This window comes from Parasteatoda tepidariorum, chromosome 6, assembly GCF_043381705.1.
Source record: "Parasteatoda tepidariorum isolate YZ-2023 chromosome 6, CAS_Ptep_4.0, whole genome shotgun sequence".
NCBI classification, from domain to species: Eukaryota; Metazoa; Arthropoda; class Arachnida; order Araneae; family Theridiidae; genus Parasteatoda; species Parasteatoda tepidariorum.
Window position 1 is genome coordinate 40,068,314 of NC_092209.1, and position 17,582 is coordinate 40,085,895.

Genomic DNA, 17,582 nt, shown 5'->3' on the forward strand with positions numbered 1-17,582 from the left:
AATATTATTCAATAAAATTTTAGGTTACTTTGAATTTTCGATTTCCTAGAAATGTACTTTTAAATCGTTACTTTTTTTGTTTAGTACTTGTACTTTTACTTGTACTTTTTACTCGTTACTTTTTAAAATAAGAACTTTTTACTTTTTACTCGTTACTTTTTTTTAAAATACTTGTACTTTTACTCGTTACTTTTTAAATGTAACGTTGCCATATATGGTGCCAACTCATCACGATCACGAACTCATCACGTTATGAGTGTTCAATATATTTAACACCAGTCAAAGCTGGGATTCAAACCCCGGCTACCTCATTGAAAAGCGAGAGCTCTGTCTCCTGAACCACTTCAGCTCCAAGAATTGGCAATGAATAAAATTATTAAACTGTCTTTACCTCAGAAATCTTTCTTTTTTAAATCATTTTTAAGTGTATCAACGTTGAAAACTACAGTGGCTCATCCATATAAAAATGTCTAGTAATTTGGCTTACTGAAAGATTATGTCTAAAAACAAATATTAATCTGGTAGAATATCAATTTTATAAGGAAGTCACATCGCAATTTTATTTATGTGTTCAAAACAATAAAATAATTGTTGAAAAGTAAAAGCAAGTATAGAAAATAATCAGAAAATAATTTGAGGGAGAATAAAATTTTCTTACCTTAAGCTAACCTGCATGGCAAAAGCTAGAATTTCAACTGACGGTTTTAATCCGGTTATGTATTATGATTAGGATGAAAATTTGTGAAAAACTGTATTGTGAAAACAGTTTTTGAAGGTGAAATGTACTGGAAAAATCTTTAAAAACAAAGGGTGTTTTTTGCAGTATGGGGGTAACGATTATAAGGAGAGAAAAATCTGTATTTATCTTTCTATAGTTTATATTTTTTTTTCTGTGAAAAACATTTTTTTTAGCCTCCAAATAATTTGAAGTATAATAAAGTTATCTTGCGGTAAGCAGGATTAGACAATGGCAAAAACTAGAATTAAAACTGATCGTTTTAATTCGTTTATGATTAGGAAGAAAAACAGAGAAAAACAGTTTTTATAAAAAAAATCATTAATCCGTCAAATATACAGTGAAACTCGAATATTCATAGAATAATGGAATATACACAAAAAAATGAAAATCATTCTCTGTATATTCAGTCAAATATACAGAGAATAATAAAATTTTTGAAGCGCATAACGATTAAGAAAATCTTCATTTATGTTTAAACATTTTTTTTGTGTTAAAAACATGTTTTATTCTATAGAATTAACTTCTTTTACAGTGTAAAGCATTAAATCTATTTTATTTATTGCTTAGAATAAAAGAAATAACATACTTTTAACTTTTTCCTTCCAATCTACATTAAAAGCGAAGTAAAGTTACATTTATGAAGCAATCCTTGTTATGCAAGTTAATAAAGCTAAATCACATAGGCTACTAAGTTTACCAGTCATGTATGATAACAAAGGATGGCTCTATAGACTTCCAAAAACCACTTATTATGCAGAAAGCGTCTGCTTAAGCTCCCTAATCACGTGGAAGCCGATAGAAGATTGTGAACACATCACAACAGATTTCATGCTATTTACAAAGTAATCTTATTTTGTTAGAAATCAACTCATGTTTTTAACAATACATTGGAAGGCAACAAAATGAAGTTTTGCCAAGCAATAAAGATACTCATTGGGGGAAAATACTTATTCTAATAGAGGTATTATTGAAGAGAAATTTGTTACGAATTTTTATTGATTTGTATTTGTACGTCAATTTAAGTAATAGTATCATAGTTTGTATGTATATTAACAAAGGGTTAGTTTAGGTAAAATATTTTTGTTTTTTTATGATTAATAACTTTCTATATCATTCACAAGTAAATAATAATATTTTTAAGTGATAACTAAAAAAAAACATTATTCGTTTTAAAGTTAAAATTATATACCAAATATACTCTTGATCGATTTTGTTTTCTGTATATATAAATTAATATTGAATATATAAATCCAATATTTTTCCTTAAATAGTTTTTTAATAGTCTTTTTTATAAAAAAAAATTAATTTCCGTTTCGGTTTAAAATTATATACCTGATATTATCTTAATAAATTTTGTGTTCCGCATATATATAAATATTGGATTTATACACTGAATATATATATATATAATTACAAGAAAACACTAAGAAAGTTAAGAAAAACAATAAGTATCATTTATTGCGCTTAAGCTGCAAGTAAACAGCACTCATTAGATAAGTTCAAAATGAAGAATAAAACAAAGAAAAATTATAGACATATGAAAAAAAGGGGGGTGGGAAATAATAAGTAAAAAAAATAACAAACAACTTTTTATTTAAAAAAAAAAAAATACTGTTAATCAAAAAACCGGAAAAAAAAAGATATAATCTTTTCTTCAGCCCTCACAATTATATCCGCAAAAATTTAAATTAAATAATTTTTAATAAAAATTAATAAATAATAAAAATTAATAATTTTAATAAAATTTAATAAAAAATTTTTTTATAAAATAACTACAAATAAAATAGATCATAAAAAGTGAAAATAACATGTAAAAACAGATAATAAAATAAAATAAAAAGAAAAAACATTAAAAAGGGGGGACTATAAAGCGAGTAGCAAAATCATAACAACTTACATGGACGGATATTTTTCAAGAATGAGTCCCCCCATTTTTAATGTTTTTTCTTTTTATTTTATTTTATTATCTGTTTTTACATGTTATTTTCACTTTTTATGATCTATTTTATTTGTAGTTATTTTATAAAAAAAAATTTTGAGTGCTCCTCACACTATTGTATTAATATATTTTGCTTTGGCTTTATTGATACAATATCAGAAAGCACTCTATTTTGCGGATATAATCGTGTGGGCTGAAGAAAAGATTATATCTTTTTTTTCCCGGTTTTTTGAGTAACAGTTAATTTTTTTTTTTTTTTAAATAAAATGTTGTTTGTTATTTTTTTTACTTATTATTTCCCACCCCCCTTTTTTTCATATGTCTATAATTTTTCTTTGTTTTATTCTTCATTTTGAACTTATATATATACACAATATTTTCATCAGGTAATTTTTAATAGTTTCTTATAATAAAAAATCACTATTTGTTTCAAGTTAAAAGTTATATTCCAAAGTTACCCTTACTCATTTTTGTTTCCTGCATGTATAAATTAATATTGAATGAATAAATCCAATATTTTTCATTAAATAGTTTTTTAATAGACTTTTTATAAAAAAACAATTTTCGTTTCGATTTAAAAGTATATATCGAATATTCTGTTAAACAATTTAGTTTTCTGCACAAATAAATTAGTATTGTATATATAAATCCAATATTTTTTATTAAATAATTTTTTAATTAATAGTTTTTTTATACAAAACACTATTCATTTCAAGTTAAAATTATATACCGAAGATTCTCTAAATCATTTTTGTTTCCTACATACAGAAATTGTTATTAAATATATAAATCACATATTTTTTGTTCAGTAAATATTTCATTTTTCGTTTATAACTGAGATAATCATTTTAAGAATATTTCCTGCAATATTAATTTCACTTCTTATGAGTTAAGTTTTATCTCTTTACAGTGTAAAAAATTCTGGATCAAATTACTGTAAAAGGTATTGGTACTCTGTGTGCATGTACTTTTTACAGAAAAATTTATTTCTACTGGAACTTGTTATGGAGCAAAAAAATTGATCTACCGTAATTCTTACAGTAATAATTACAGTAAAATCATAAATAACTCTAATTAAATGAATATGTCTGTAAAAATTACGGTATAGGTTTTACGGTATTAAATAGATTTTACGGTAAAATGGAGCGTAACGTAAGAAGCATCCAAATGCTGGTACTTAATGCCATAATTTGGTCAGAAATTTTTCGCCATTAACTATTTACTGGAAAAAAATTTGTGAAAAACAATATGGAGCTGCTCCTATTTTTAATAAAGTGATGTATAATAATGTAAAGTATTTTTTTTTAGTTTTAAGTGAAAATATAAATTTTTAATCAAACCTTTCAAATTATATTAGAAACAAATATTTTAATGATGACTTAAACTTTAATTTCGTTAATAATTTTTCTTAAAAAAAATTTAATTTTTATTCTATGCATAATCTCTATAATGAGCCAAAATTCGTACTTCGTTAGTAAAACTGCGATGCTGCAAAAAGAATCCATAATTTCTCAAAGCTATATTTTGTTGTTGTTGTTGTTGTTATCCTGTGAAGATTATCAAAACCCAAATAAAATTTTATTTTCATTTTTTTTGTTCGTTTTTTGTTTTGTTTTCTTTTTTTTCTAATTTTCAAAAAGAACGTGTTCACAACAACAACTCATAAAATTGATTTCTAAATGGATGACAAAACTAATGAGCGAATGTGTAAACAATCAACGAATCAATAAATCATGAAATCGATGAAACTGGTACACAATCTGAAAATCAATGAATCAAGTATGCAGTAAATCGAGAAATCAATGAATTTATAAATAAATTAGCAGGTAAATGGATAAATAAGCAAATCATAAATCAGAGAGTTAATGACTCAGCTGGCAGAAAAAAAATATCGAATACACGAATAAACAAAATGGTAAGTCAAAGAATGAAAAAACAATTAAATCAGTGTATGGAGCCGATAAATGATTGAATCAATGAACCACAGAAATAATGAGTCTAAAAATCAATGAATCAAACAGTCGACATGTTGCTAACCCAACGAACATAATAAATAAACGAATCAGCGAGTAAGAAAATCACAGATTCGTAGAAGTGTAGTTTTAGGGTAACTCATCTATTTATTAATTAATTTGGTTGGCGCTCAGATTTTTTGTTTTGCTTTTACTTTCTTTTATTGATTTTCTAATTCGTCTATTTCACAAGCTTTAATGGCTCTATTCATTCGCCAATTCCCTCCTTTCGTGATATGCTTCTTTTAGCTCCTCAATTTTTTCAGTGATGTTCTAATTATCACAAAAGTTCAATAAATAAGGAAATTTATCAGTAAAAAACTATATAGCGAATGTGCAATTCGTCGTTTCGTTTATTTATTGATACGCTCATGTAATGATTTAAAGATTCGTACTGTTAGAAATTTTTAAATTACATGGTAAAACAGCAATTAAAAAACCGATTTCTTGAATTTTTATTTTATCATATTTAAACAAAACAGTCGAATAAACATAAATAAGATGGTATTCAGGTGATATAGATTTCTTAAAAGCCATCAATCGTTAATTTAACCAGTGAATTAATGATATTTTTAGAATTATCGTGCAAGCTTGTACTTTTAAAATAAATAAAATGCGAGAAAACTCATTTGTTAAATTTTACGAAAAACTTAATAATATTTACTAATTTGAAAATACTTTTATGACAATTAAGTCTTTTTGAGACAAATATATAAAAGAAAATTAATAAAAAAGTAATTTCATTGTTTTTCCAACACCCATGGGACATTAACTTAGTCTGCACTGTTAGAAATTTCTCGGAAAAATGGTCAAATAGCAATTTATTAAATTTTTATTTTACCATATTCAAACAAAACATAAATTCTAATAATCATCATTAAGATGGTAACTGTGAGAGAAACTCTTTATTATCAGCTTTCACCCAATAAGGTTAAACAACCGGAATTTTACTGCACTAACTAGGCTCACTTAATGAAGTCATTTATTTCTATGTGACTGAGCACATTTTATAGCTTTCAGTGCTAATCTGCCAATCTCTAAACCAACGGAACGAGATTCGAGTCCCAACGTTAATATCGCAATATTTTCTCCATTCCCTTCAACATATTTGAGTTTCTAGTGTCCTGCACTTCCTTGATTGTGACGCTGGACCATTAGAATATGATGCTCTTATTAATGCACAGATGCCAGCATAGCGCCCTGTTAAATTTTTTTTACGGTTTTGAAACCATGTTAGTTGTAAAAGGTTAAAAAGTCGTATAGTTTTGCATTAATGGTTATTTAATCATACTAGTTGTAAAGGTTAAAAATCGCATAGTTTTGTATTAATGGTTATTTAATTATACTAATTGTAAACGGCTTCAAAACCGTAAGGGTAAGAAATGCTCTTTACCGCAAACTTACAGTTCGCTAGATAGACTGACTGCTCCTGGTTATTTAGCCATAATTTTTGAATAAAAATTATTACAGCTCGTTGAATTCTTGATTTTTCTCATTTATCTTCCTATTTGTTCCTTTTTTTGTGTAATTCGGACAGACATTACAAAAATGTTCCAACTTAAGCCATGAACTTTTTAGAGATATTGTCTGAAAAAAATATTCAACCTTTAAAATAATGTAATTAAGTAGATTTTTTTTTCAGATTCTAAAGATATTTATCATATTGCTTGAAAGACATACATTTAAAAATTCAACTTGTATTTTATCTTTTTTTTAAATCTATAGGGAAAAAATGGTTGTTATCGAGCCAATTACAATTTCTTCGCAATCCCTTTTAGAATTCAAATTTAGGCGGCAGACGTATTGAAGTTTTCATTTATTTCGGATGAAATACCTAGGATAAACGAGTTAAAAGCAACCAATGTGCTCTATTTTGCTGATTTTGCATATTTTACAAACAAGAATTTGAATATCTTTTAAATGTCTATTCACTCTCAAGTACCCCATTAGAAACATGGAGCTGAAATTTATTCTTGCATTTTTATAAGGCAACTATACTGAGTCCTGATTATCGAGTCAAAATTTATTGCCAATTCATAAGACTTTGTAAATAGGAAAGTAAAAGCTATTGTAATTAGTCTATTAGTCAATTTAAAAGCATCATGTGATAAAAAATTGACAAAATAATTATGTGAAATTTTATAAAAATACCATACAATATTATTGAGATGTTATTTCAATTTTTCGGAAAAATGTATCTTAAAGGGGCAGTGGACCCTTTAATATTTTATTACATGTAAAATACATTAAAAATGCCTAATTTATTTTATTATTAATTATTTACATTTCATTATTTTTGTTCAAATGTCAGGCACTGAACATTATTCTTCGCCTTAGAAGATGCCGGAATTGTTACTCATTTCACATTACCCAGTGGGCACCTGTGAACCAAAGTCACGGAGGCGAACAACATTACCCACGCCACACTGCCACAAACGCGTTTACAGGGTGGGCCACACTCACATTTCACACGCAACAGAGGACAACACATAGAGAGAAAAACATCCATGCCCAGAGCGGGATTCGAACCCTCAGCCATTGGCTTCGCAGTCAGGAGCGCTAACCGCTCAGCCACCTGGCCAGCACATTTCATTATTTAGTTTACATACTTTATTATTTATTTTATTTTTTCATTACTTATTTTACTTATTTTATTATTTATTTTACTTATTTTGTTATTAATTATACATAATGAATTATTTTATGACAGCTATAATTATTCAAGGTACTATGTGTGCGAAGTGTAGTATAAAGTACTGACACTGATGGCATATTTTTAAGACAAGGAACATTTTTTAAATTCGACTTTGTCAGAATAGTTTTTAATTATGATGTTAGTTAATATTGAAAACTTGGTAATTTAGGTATCATCGCAGATACGCGAAAGCAATTAAAGTACTTTAAGATCACCTTAAATAAAATTATTTAACTAATTTAAGACTTACTTTTAGAAACGATTAAAACTATTAAGATTTTTTAATTACAGTAATTAGATTTTCCCGTGGTTATTGTTTATAATGCTTGCTTAAAGTAAATAAATGGATTATTGGAAATGAATTCAAATACAAAAAATTTTAAATATAGATTAATTTATGAATTTACAAATTACACTTTCATTAGTGACAGGATAGTCAACATTTCAAAATTTTGATATCAAAGAAAGGATTTTTTTTCCATCAAGGTAATGATTTTTCTTTCTTTTTTTTTGCTATCGAGGTAATGTTTATTTTTAATGTTAGTATTTTTTACCATACACTGAAATATGGTCGAAACTACAAGACTATGGTAAAATTTCACTGCTCGGTAATTTTTACCGAAGAGATTTGGGTAATGATTTTGATAAAATTAAATATAAAATATGGTTCATAAAACTATATAAGAATGTATAAAGATAAAAAAATATAAAAATATCTAAAGATAAAAAAATATAAGAATATATAAAGATAAAAATATATAAGGATATATAAAGACAGAAATATATAAGAATATGTAAAGACAAAAATATATAAGAATATATAAAAATATATATAAAATATGATTAAATAACATTGAATTGCGGCAAAGGGGGTAATATGATTATGGCACCTTAAAACATGGTATAAAAACCATTCATGCGGTTAAATTTACTCTCCTGTTTTGTATATTTTACTAAATGCGTGGTAATCAGAATTTTAATTTTGTAAACCAAAATTTCCGGCAAACCGTTACTATATGGGTGGAAAGATAACTAAATGAATGGTTTGAATGCTGTATGTATACCGTATTTTTGTTTTATTATCAGAATTCTGCTTTTTTTTTACCAATGTAATTACTATATAGTACGGTATCAGTACCATATAGCTTAATTTATCTATAATGTATAAATTATTTACACTACAATGCCAATTTTGTAAAACATTTTTATTAAAAACCTAAGATTCCGAAATTAGTTTGTTCGAAAAAATTAAGAAAGACTTTAAAATTTATAAATAAAGTTTCATTTTTTTCTTTTATTATAATTTAAAACACATAAATTAGTTGCAAAATAGATTTTAAAAAGGCATTTGTAAATTTATAATCAAAATAAAAAATTGTTTGACGGAGTTTTTTTTTTCAATTTCATTTCCAGACTTTTAAATGAGGAAGATACTGTGCAATCGTGTCCTGACTGGCGCCTCCCTATGATAATAATTTAAATACGAGACATGAAATCTATCAATTTTATACTAAAGCTGCAAACCATTAGTTTAAATATAATTATAATAAGCAAACAGCTATTTTTATTTCCATTCATTTTTTTAAAAAAAAGATATTAAGAGGGATTCAAATGTTTATTCGTAACAGCACCAAGCCGGCCACAACCTTCATCGTCTAACCTTGCTCTGAGCAAAATAACCTTGGTTTGATTATAACACGAGCGAAAAATACTGAATAACAATGCAATATGCAAAAAGATTGAAGCGTAATGTCATAATTAATTACATCAAATAATTCTTTCATTTTTTTTCAATTTCTTTCTCAAATGTTTCGTCTTACATAACATTTATTTACAAAAAGAATGACATTCATGATCTCTTAAAGATTAAAACTAATATTGCTTTGTATAAAATCAGAACTTAAAAAGCTCTTGATTAAATCAAGTATCATTTTCCCAGTAAAATTAATGTTTTTCAGGTCTCGTATTTGTATTAATTGCACAAATCACAACAAGCAAATCGTTCAGTTTACATTTAAATAATAAAAAATGACACTTTTTTAAGTAAGACATAAAGCTACTTAAATGTATACAATTTATTTCTTCATTTAAAAGATATATTAACAAAACCATTTTATTGCAAGTGCTGTTTATTTTTAAATTTTAAATAAATATTTATATATAAGATAGATCAAATTTCTTAGAACATGGAAAATAACTTGAATCAAACAAATTACCGCGAAATGTAATATATTCGACGCACAATAAACGAAAACTGCTAAATAGATAAGATATAATTATAAAAAAAATATCAATTTGCAAAAATGATGTGTCTTATAAACTAAGAATTAAAAATTATTTAATTTGTAAAATAATTTATGTAAATATAATCTAATAACTAAAATAACTTTTTTTTCCATAAAAGTAGTTTAATATAAAAAATGTGTTTTTCTTTAGACAATTAAAAGAAAACTATATTCAAAACTGTGTTTGAGTTTATTGTTTTTAAATTTGCCCGATCCCTTGTACGAGATTTTCTAGCACAAGTAAATAAATTTTTTTAATTATGCAAATAATGTTAAGTATTTTGGCTTTCAGGCAGTAGGCCAAAAAAGCTTATGATGTTGCCAAATGAGTTCGACATTATAAAGAATCTCGAACATTAATATTTCCGATCAAATTGTTTATTAACCGTTTAATTTATATAAAGAGTTTCCAAAAAACAACGAAAATTTTAAATAAGAGTCTATAATAGTGACCTATCTCTATTTATGAAATTTACACAACAAAATAAGGACCGCTATTTCAATTTACTTAAGCCACTTTTCAATATCAGACATTGGTTATTTCTAGAGCAATTTCAAAAGAAATTAATTATTGCTAAACTTAGGTAAGCAGTTATGCTATATGTATACACGCATGAAGTTTATTTTAAAACATATAACTGAAAGATAAAAAAATAAATAAATAAAATAAAACATGGTAGTTCAAGTTACTCCTAATTATGAGGTAACTATAATTGGAAGTAAAATTTCAATAGCTAGCTTACGTTAGTTGGAAATAGAGTTGAAAGATTTTTTTTTACATTTTTATAGTATTCGGTATTTATTTAAAATTAAAAGGTTCCATTTTATGATTTAATTCTTGTAAACAGGATTAAATGGGAAAGTATAATGTTCAATATTGATGGTGGCAGTTTTTTCATAGCCTGTTTCATTCCACACAGAAAAAAAAAATTTTCTTCAAAATATAAAAAGAAAAAGAAATATATAATCAATAAAATAAAAACTACTGTAAAAGAATTGTGTGACATTATGTTTAAAAATGACAAGATAGAGTTCAACTTAAAAATACTAGATCAAAAGTTACATATTTAAAACTTTTATATTTGCAGTAATATTAATAAATATCTATAGATTTATTTATTTCAAAATGCATGCATAATTAGACTATATAACTGATGGCACTAATATATGTAATTCACTAATACATCCAACTGATGTCGTAAAAGCTAACATTAAACTCAAAACAATTTTACAAAAATTATAGTCCAAAATTTAGACAGAAAAATTACTTTAGTGACCACAATGTCTTGAGTAACCCTGGATAACAGAATTATGAGTCTAATATCATCAAACCTAAATTAAGTGTTTGAAGTTACTCTGTTTACAGAGGACTGTTGTAAAATACAATTGTATTTAAGACAACTTAAATCTACATTGTCTTACGAAAACAACATCATTTTGTGATCGACGCTATTATGAGTCTAAAATCATCAAACCTAATTTAAGGGTTTTAAGTCACCAGAGATGATCATAAGTCACTGTTATAAAAGTTTCATTATTTATTAGGACAACTTAAATCCATGTCGCTTTAAGAAAAGTTCTTCGTGGCAGTTTAACCTGAATGCAGATCTCACTCACTGTAAAAAATTACAGTGAAAATATTTGGCATCCTGAGTGCAGCATTCGTAAAATCCATTTTACTGTAAAATCTATTTTTACCTTAAATTGTCTACTGTAATTTTTACAGTAATATTTGTTTGATTACGATAATCCAGTTATTTTGCAGTAACTATTAGCGTAAATATCACAGTATATCTGATTCCTTTCCGTACAATTTAACTGTGTCTTCTTATTTATCACAGTTTCATTTTAAGCATTTTAATATCCAAACACTTCTTCTTAAGGCATAGACAACCCCCAATTTAAAGTATTATTAATTTTTTTTTGATATTTAGTCTATAAATATTTGAATTTTTTTCTTAAATTGATAATTGAATTGATTTTAATTTTTATATAGATATTGAGGTCAAGGTACTGATGTAACTGACTGATACAGAGATGATAATGCATTTTGATGAGTTTGTTATAGTACTGTTTCAGTCGGAAATTTATAAATATTTAATTGATTAAATATTTGTTTTTTGAGTAAAATTCCTTTACTAATTCCTGTTTTCAAACCATTGCCTGTGTAAAATGTGTTAACTTAAATGTGTTTCTCATTCGTAAATTCTTTTTTTAATTTTTAAATTTCAAAAAAATTTCAAAAATATTTCCTAATGAATAGCTACAAATCCATTTGATAAATATATGCACTAACCGAGCGTAACAAAACATATCGCGATGCTGATAAAATATATATTTTAAAAGCAATCTATTGATCTAACATATTTTTATTATTTAATTTATAACAGAATCAAAGTCATGTGCCAAGTAACTTAGATTGGTTTTTAGTAATGGAACAATATTTTCAAAGGTACATTCTGTTTATTCACTTGCATATTGCTATATTTTCTATTATATATTAATTTTGCTATATTAGATATTGATTTTTAACTTAATCTTGACTTTGTGAGAGAGAAGAATGTCAGGTTTTTTTTTATTGACATGATACCATATGAACTTCTCCTTCAGCTAATATATAGTTATTTGATAACAAGGATTTTTATAATGAAGTAAATTCAATTTTTATTGAAGGTTTCATATAAAAAAAACATGAATATCATATAGATTCTTTGAAAGACTTCAATCATCTATTTAACAGGTGAATTAAAAATGTTTTTAGAATTATCTGCTCGAGCTTGTATTTTTAAAATAAATAAAAAGCGAGAAAACTCCACTGTTAAATATTACGAGAAACTTAATAATATTTAATATTTTCATAATAATTAAGTTCTTTTGAGATAGATAGGTATACGAAAATTATTTAAAAAAATAATTTCAATGGTTTTCTGACACCCATAGGACATTAACTTACGTTGCACTGTTGGAAATTCCTAGGAAAAAATGGTCAAATGACTATTCCTTTAATTGTTATTTTACCATATTCAAACAAAACAAAAATTCTAATAATCATCAATAAGATGGTAACTGTGAAAAAACTGTTTATTAACTGCTTTTACCGATTACGTTTAACAACCAGAATTTTATCGGATGAACTAGGCTGCTCTAATGAAGCCACTTAGTTCCTTGCAAATATGTACATATTATAGCCGAGAGGGTTAATCTGTCAATCTCGTGATCAACAAAATGGGGTTTCGAATTCCAGCGTCAATACCGCAGTATTTTCTCCATTCCCTTCTTTACAAGAATAGTTTCTAGCGCGATGCATGCTGGACTATTAGAATACGATATTGACACAAAGATGACCGCACCATGGCCGGTAATATTTCTTTTTTACTGTTTTGAAACGATGCTAGTTGTGATTGGTTAGTAAACCTTTTAGTTTAATATTCATTGTTTTTAACCACACTAGTTGTAAATGATTTCAAAAACGTAAAAGTGAAAAAAATGTTCCTTGCCGTAAACTTTACTGTTCATTCAATAAACTGACAACCGCCGGTAATTTCACCGAAATTTTAGAATATAACTTCTAACAGTGTGGTGGTATTTTATACCAGTAATTGCAGGAAGTAGTATTAGAGTCTAATAGCCTGTCACCTGGATTTTATCGAGCTTTGTATTAGATATAAAGAACGAGAACTGTAGCTTTTAACTGTATGGTTTAAGCATTTTTACTGTGGAAATTCTAATGCTAGAAATATAGTACATATTCCTAGTTTTAAATGGATAATAATTAAGCATTTTTCTAAATTTTACAAAATTTTTTGCTAAATTTTTGTTTGAATTTCGATTGCTTACAACATATTAACCATAACTTAAAATATTAATCTTTTCTTTAAGTTAAAGACTTGAATAACACCTTTATACATAGTTGAGAGAAAATTACTTTCATCTAAAAAAATAATTAGTTTTAATTGTGTCAATTTGAAATACAGTAATATTTATAAACACTAAAAAAACTTTCATTGGGAGCCCAACATCAACTAGACTTAAGAATGCTACAACTTAAGAATAATTTAACACTTGGGGTATCTATACCGGTACATTGTAATAAATAGTACATTGTAATAATTGGATTTTACAGTTAAAAGTCCTGGCACTCTCAGTGCCAGTACTTTTTACTGTAAAATCCAATTTTACCGGAACATGTTACAAACAAAAAATATAATATGCCATAATTTTTACAGTAATTATTACCACAAAATCACTAAATCTCTCTAATTGAATAAATATTATTGTAAAATTTATGGTATAATATTTTACGGTAAAAAGGATTTTTTAGGTAAAATGGATTGTATGGACAATGCACACGAAAATCTGATATTTTATAGCGTAATTTGAGCCGGACTTTCTGACAGGTAGATGATTCAACAAACAGCATGACCAGGATTTGAACTCTGCATAACGTATTAAAAATTACGTATTAAAAACGAGTAGTGCAAGTGCGAGCATGTATTAAAAATAGACCTCTGGTCGATGTGTCTTACTCCTCGGAGCTGCCCAACCTTTAAGTCTATCTATCTATACATTCTAAAGGAGAACTATAATTTTTAACCGTATTATTTCATCATAAACTAAATATAAAAATTTAACATATATAAAACATAATCTAATAATTAGAATTGAAATTAATCGAGAATTTTTGGAAAACTTTAAACATCGTTATTTTTTCTATACATTGAACATAGTAAAAAACTTTAAATACAAACTAATCTTTATCAAGAACCTACGTACATGATATTGCATATTCCAAATTTAACATCATTAAAATTGAAAAATGAAATAAATTGCATTTACATAAATATTTCTTATTTTATACCTCACTAAATTTAAAGAAAAAACAAATTGAATTTGCACATAAAATATTAAAATACAGAATACTTTTTTCTTCTAAAATATAAAAATTATTGCCAGAACTCCTCCTGAGAATTACAATGCTAGTCTAAATTTTTACAAATTTATATTATTCTTTTAAACTTCATAAATGAATTAATTAAGATTACATTTAAAGCAAATATTTTTTCATTATTATTAAAATTTAAGTTTAACAAAAAATTTAAAACTAGATTATCATGCTAAAATTGCTCTTTGTAATAAAGAAATTATTCCTTTGCAAGATAATTATTCTTTTTAAAATTATTATATCAATTACTGCATTCACAAATAAGCATTTTAGAGATTATTGTTATCTAATATATATTAGTCTTGTTTTATATTTTAGAGAAAAAATTCTGCAATTCTTTGATGTTGAGTTTCTTAAAAATAATATCTAATAGTTGAGAGACAAAACTTTTTTTTTCTAAACAAGGAATTGTTTCTGAATATAATTTCCTTAAATCACGTATTTTGGGCGTAAAAGTAGCGTAAAAAGTAATGATTTTTTAATAAAAAAATTAGCAAGATTTTAAAAATTTCGTTTAAAACAGACATTTTAGGGAGTTTTTTTTATATGTAAACTACAAAATGATTTCAGCAACAAAAATTAACAATTTTTCTAGTTTGTGTTTCTTACTTGAATTTAGAGATGGTTAAAAATCAAAAATACGCATTTATTCCTGCTCATAAGTTTTGTTGTACAAAATAATTTACAAAACCAGTATTTATTAATTTAATAATTACTAAAATATAATAATTGCGTATTATAAAAGAATGCATGCATTAGTTAAAAGTGAAAAAAAATTATTTCTGAACAAGATTTCATACAAATGTAATAAAAAGTAAAGAAACTTTACAATAGGTAAAAAAACTTAATAAAATATAACTACTCTAATAAAAATTTATACAACTTTAATGCTTAATAATCCAGTCTCTAAAAATTATATTTACAGAACTTTTTTTTTATATAAATTAAAAAATACTATGTTTTGTAATTACTTTATGTGCTTTTCATATTTTACATGTCATATTATTTTTTATTTGTAAATATGTCCCTTTTAGTTTTTATAAATATTATTTTCAATGTATATAGATAGTATACAATTTATTTATATTGTGGATATTATTTATACTGTTTCTTGTGTATATATAAGGATTTTAAAAATGCATGCATTAATTAAAAGTAAAAAATAGTTTTTTATTTTTATAAAAAGATTACGTATAAATGAAATAAAAATTTAAAAAAACTTCACAAAAAATAAAAAAAGCTAATAAAATATAAATACTTAAAGAACTTATATAACTTTAATATTTAGTAATCCACTCTCTACTAATCATATTTACAAAATGAGTTTTTTTTTTTTACAAATTAAAAATAAAATGTTTTGTGGACAGATTAAAATGCAAAATACAATGTTTTGTGGACAAATTAAAATGCAAAATACAATGTTTTGCGGACAAATTAAAATGTAAAATACAATGTTTTGTGGACAAATTGAAATGCAAAATACAATGTTTTTACAAATTAAAAAAATACTATGTTTCGTAATTTTTTATGTGCATTTTATATTTTAAGCGCTATATTATTATTACTATATTATTACTAGTAAATATATCTTTTTTTAGATATTATAAATATTATTTATAATGTAGATAGATATTATACACACTATTTATATTGTGTATATTATCTATGTTGTTTCTTGTGTATATATAGAGGGATTATTAAAAAATGCATGTATTAATTAAAAGTAAAAAATAATTCTTAATTTCAATAAATAAAAATTTTACGACAGGTAAAAAAAGTTAATAAAATATAAATAATTTAAAAAATTATATATCTTTAGTACTTAGTAATCTAGTCTCTACTAGTGAGTTTTTCTTTTACAAAGTATTTTTATGTAATTCTGTAAACATTTTTATGCACATTGCAAGGCCATATTATTTTTAATTTGTAAGTATATCCTTTTTAATTTGCATAAATATTATTTAGATTGTGTATACATTTACAATATTATTTAATTTTGAAGGTTACTTTTTTATATTTATGCATACGGAGAAAAATATAAAATTATTTCAATATATGTTTCTTTAAGGGAGACTTGTCTTGGTTTAGTTCCAAAACAATTGTGGTTAAAAATTCGAGAAATAGTTGAACAATAAAAAAAAATAATAACACTCACCTGCTTTGAAAACACTTTCTTTAAGTGATGTTGATTCAAAAAAATTAAAGTTTCTATAAAAAGATGAAGTGGTAAAAAGTTTATTTAAAGAACCTTGGATCATTCTTAGTTGAGGGGGGTCACCGAATTTCGAAACAGGACGAAAACTGTAAACGGTTGTCGTTCTCTCACTGGGCCAAGTTCAGAACTAAGCGCGTATTTTGTAGTTACGTTGGCAGCGCCTCCTGGTGGATAACAGGTAGTATTTGTGTGAGTGAAAACGTTCCTGTAGTTTAATAAAACTGTTGCGTAATCAGGAATAGATGCGGAAATAAACTCAAAACGATTTTTCTGCTACAATAGGAAAAGAGAAGTGAAATAGTGAAATAAAGACGCTCCCTCGTGTGTCAGCATGTTAAATGTTTTAATTACTTTCCTTAATTGCTCGGCTTAGATTATTAAAGGTATGCTCTGCAAAACTTTTAGTGACACTCACAAATAAGAAGAACAATAGATGAAAGCGCGCTCCAGCATTTGTGTTATGAAGAGCTTAAGAATTTTTCTTTTATATAAATCTGCGTCTCTCTGCATAACAATGTATTAAATGTATAATAGAATTATGAAATTAAATAGCTTTAAAAACGCTTTTTTAGTTACGTTGTCAAACAAAATAATGCCTATTCTGTTAATGATATTAAATCTACGCTGCGCTATTTAAAAATGTAGAGCAGTATGTAAAAGTAGTTAATAATTTCAATTAATGTAAGAATAAGAAATGGTGCAAGGAACAATAAATAAGATTTTGATAGTGAAGACGGTTATTCAATATTTTAAGT

At 25.5% G+C, this 17,582-nt stretch overlaps 1 protein-coding gene across 2 annotated transcripts in view; it reads right to left on the reverse strand.

Annotated features, from left to right (window-relative positions):
* LOC107448206 (FMRFamide receptor) overlaps positions 1 to 16,971 on the reverse strand; it is a 100,913-nt gene extending 83,942 nt beyond the window's left edge. For both annotated transcript variants that reach the window (XM_016063323.3, XM_016063322.3), the window contains exon 1: positions 16,768 to 16,971. The gene's annotated coding sequence lies outside the window, so the exon portion shown is untranslated. The remainder of the gene's footprint in view (positions 1 to 16,767) is intronic.
* Between the last annotated feature and the right edge of the window lie 611 nt (positions 16,972 to 17,582).